General features: G+C 42.6%; 1 long non-coding RNA gene across 1 annotated transcript; it reads right to left on the bottom strand.

The window, feature by feature from the left end:
* Positions 1-990: 990 nt before the first annotated feature.
* LOC130163674 (uncharacterized) lies at positions 991-3,874 on the bottom strand. Its single transcript, XR_008826508.1, has 3 exons — positions 3,409-3,874; positions 2,973-3,087; positions 991-1,260 (listed from the first exon to the last, which is right to left on the bottom strand). It is a non-coding gene; the product is annotated as an uncharacterized LOC130163674 (long non-coding RNA).
* Between the last annotated feature and the right edge of the window lie 238 nt (positions 3,875-4,112).

Genomic DNA, 4,112 nt, shown 5'->3' on the forward strand with positions numbered 1-4,112 from the left:
TCACCGGTAAATGTCTGCCATTTCGGAGAGAAAAGCTACACAGAGTGATAAAGCACAAGCGGCTCCTGTCAGTCTTTGCATGTCAAGGATAAAGACTGCCCTTGAAATGAGTGGCATGTCTTTGAAAAGACAATCAAGCTCCGCTGATACTTGGTGCTTTACTCAAGAGACACTTCAACTTGCTGGACACCTGCTAACACACGAGAAATGAAGTTTGTTTACGGTTGTATTTCACTGAACATTTAAAGATTTGAACTTTACATACACACTTTACATATTACAGACCTGTCCAGCAGTCATGGTTATTCACGGTTTGTCAGTTTGACTTTATGAACACCCCACCCCCACTGCAGCGCAGACATAAACGTCCTGGAAAACACATTGTTTCTCCAACATGCCAGTGTGCCCTTTGGAGTGTGCTATTGATGGTTACAACTGTCCCAAAATGCAAAGCACAATGAAAACTACCACTAGGAGCCATTTACAGCTGGAACAAGTTAAAATGGCAGTAAGATGGCTCCAGGAAAATCCTATAAAAAGTTGATTGACATCTATTGGTATGTGTTGTCATTTTATTTACTTAATAAAATGGTCAATTTTTGCATACAAATATTTACTATTAAGACCTTTTTTTAATATATGTTATGCCATATTAGTATGAGAAGCTTGAGTTTTCATTAGACATAATCAAGGAGGGAAAAAATGGCAACAAATTGAATTGTCACAAATATGAAATCTCTCTCTCAATCAAATTGTCTGGCTCTCCTAAAATAGAATGTGACCGGTTTAATCCCTTCCTAAATAAATACTGAGCCGCTGTATTTTCAGGACAACATTCATGTGATTGTTGTGAGTGGCTGTGGCTCAAACCTTGTGAGGTTTACAAGTACGGACTGATGTGAACCCAAAAGCACGACGATGAGGCAGCAGAGTCTCAGTGAAAGTTCAGTTTACTGAATTCTGGCAGAGTCACAAACCAGGTAATCAGAAGATCAGGCAAACCAAACCAATCCAATCCAATCCAATCCAAATGGGAGCAGGCAGGAGATCAAAGGTCCAAAAACAAGCATGCTGGGCCAATAAAACAGGTAGCTCAGGGAGAGCAGGGAAGGTAATGCTAGAAAGCAGAGGGCTGGGGAAAATGGACTGGTATATATACTGAGGGACTGATGAGAGAAACGGGACACAGGTGTGGAGATGGGCGCGGAAAACCAGGTGAAAGTGATGAGCAGAGTGCATGGGCTAATTGGGAGGCAGGATCTGAAATGACAGGAGAGTTAGTGATGAAACCGGAAAACAAAATAGGTGAAAACAAACTAAGAGTTTGAGGGATCATGATAAACCTTGACTGTTGACATGAAGACACGTGTTAACAAAGTTATGGCACAACATTACTGCCACCAGCCCTGCTGGCTAATTTCTTCTAAATTGTACACTTTTAATATTTGTGCCGGCTGCCCATTGCTAACCTTTTCAAATTAGGCCCTGATTTTGAGAGATAATCTAAATCCTTGAATTGGCTGTTTACCAAAGTGAGGCTGAACTAGCAGCAGTGGCAGCATTAGCTTGATGTGAGACAGTCCCTTTGTCTCTCTGATGTTCATTTCTAAAGCATTCACTCTGTCAAAACTGAAAAAAGGGCAAGAATGGCTTGGTGAATTCCCCTTCCTCTGCCTCTTAGCAAGAATGCAGACTGCAGAGGATTATGATTTGAATGCTCATCCACTTCACACAATTTACATTTTGTTTGTTTTATCTCAGGTAATATTGGCCATTTGAAGGGTTTTGCATTTCCTCATTTCATCTCACAGATAACTACTGTGAGCCCAGCTGTTACCACAGAACCTACGACGAGTGTGCAAAACATGTTTTTATCTGCGAAGCTTGAGTGAAAACATTTCCCTGTGCCTGCCCTTATTTTTGTGTGGCAGCCTTGAGGAAAGCCTGGAGGGGGCAATGTGTGGGGTGATGGGCCTTTGGACCAGGGCAAGAGGCCCTAATGACTCAGTTATTCCTGTGACTATTCTTATCCCAAATGCACTGCTCAATGGCTACATACAGCAGTATGAATCTATTTCAGAGTATCACCAGTAACTAGCATACTGTGCATCCAGAACCGTCAGCATCTACACCAACAAGAAAATGAAAAACACTCATGGGCTGAACTCATCCGTGGTGATGTTTTCCTTTTCCTTTCTTCTCTGTGATTGCTTTTCTGTGCGGGTGAATTTACGAGGAACTGAGAGGCGCTGGCAGCTCACCAAGTTTACAAAAGAAAAAAGAAAAGAGTGGAAGTATGAAGTTGCAATCAATCCTGCAGTTCGAGTGATGAGAATCATTTGTCTCTTTTATTTTCTGTTAGCAGGCTGACTCAAACCTTTTTAATCGTATATCTGGTGGGACAGGGGAGCATTTTATTGATGGCATAATTACCGAAGTGCATGCATACTGTAGCAGCGTCAGTAATGATAGTGTCTGTTTTTCAACATGATAATGGTTATTTACTGTGTTATGGCTAAGGCCAAAAACCCTTATTTAACAAGGCGAGATGATGACAAGCAGATTCGCATTCACAGATGCAGCTTGGGATGCTGCGACATATTAGCAAATGGCTAATGGCTTTGCTTAAGGGCAGTTTAAGGAAGAAGAGGAAGACTGTCCTCTTCACTCCTTTAACCCTTACTTCCCTTGCAGGGTTCGTGTATTTTAACTGGCAGCCGTCTTGTCACAAGCTTCCATCTTTAACCTTCAGGCTGCTGCAGCCTCCCTGTAAGGTTTTGAAACTGGTGTGTTTACATTAGCGACATCATAAAAATGTATTCTTAGGCCCTTCCGTCAGTCAAAGCATGTGTGTGTGTGTGTGAGGAGGCAGATGGGGAAAGACAAAAACACTTCAAGTGACCTCATATACTCTCTCCTCAGTTTCCTGTGCCAAAAAAAGCCTCAGCTGTAAGTGACATATAAGCGCTTACCGGTCAAGGAAGCACAGCAAAGAGTCTGTCGGCGTCATTAAACTGCATTCCAGAGAGTACTGGTTATCACTTTGAACTGACAGGCAGGTAGTTTTCCTGTCACACACACATCCTCCTGAAGCACACACGTAGGTCAAAGAGGCACAAACACACACACATAGGGAACTGGTGAATGTGCATTAAATACTATTAAACCGATAAACACATCAAACACACAGGTGAAGTATACAAACTCATACTTGATATATACATCAAGCTACACTACACTATCACACACGCACACACACACACACACACACACACACACACACACACACACATACACACACACACACACACACACAATCTAATCCTACATAAGGCTATTTATACTGCAATCACAGAAATGGATTACTTGCCATGTGACTTCCCAGAATGGCTCACTTTCTGCACATACCTGCCCTGAAATCAGTCAGAAGTGTTTCCGCCTGGCTTGACGTGATAATCCAATAACATGTGTCGTTCACTTTGTGGCACTTTTGCTTTAATAGAACTGCCCTGTCGCTGATTCGTCATGACGGACGACCAGACATGGGGAAAGATATCGGTCTATTGAGACGTGCGGCTGAAATGGAAGCGAGGCGTACGCACTGGGGTGTTCAAAGCTCGGATGGAGGGGAAAGGTTATGTCAAGGTTCCACACATGGTGTTTTACTGTTATTTACTGCTTTTTGGCTTGAGCTTGACACAAATCATCTGAGTTGCTTTGATTAAAAAAAAAAGAAGTAAGAATCATCAAATCATTAACAAATGAACAATTTTATTTATTTTTTGCTCCACTCCTGTTTATCACCCATTTCCTTCCTGCAGTTTATCTTCTCCATTCCTCTGTGCATCATCTTTTATCATTAGAGCTACTGTATGAGGAGCCATTAGAGAGAAATTGACCCAGCTCCCTGCCAGTCTCAGCAGGCTGCAGCCTCATGAAGCCAGCCCCATGCCTGCTGTGACCGGGATGGCCGGCCGTTACGATTGGAAGCGGATTGGCGTGCTGTAAAATATTTATCGATGCTCCACTTGGCCCTTGGGAATGGTGTGCAAACATGCTCGCGCACAGTCAAACATTTACATACTGGAAACTCACACAAGACAGTTAAATAC

This window comes from Seriola aureovittata, chromosome 22, assembly GCF_021018895.1.
Source record: "Seriola aureovittata isolate HTS-2021-v1 ecotype China chromosome 22, ASM2101889v1, whole genome shotgun sequence".
Classification (NCBI taxonomy): Eukaryota; Metazoa; Chordata; class Actinopteri; order Carangiformes; family Carangidae; genus Seriola; species Seriola aureovittata.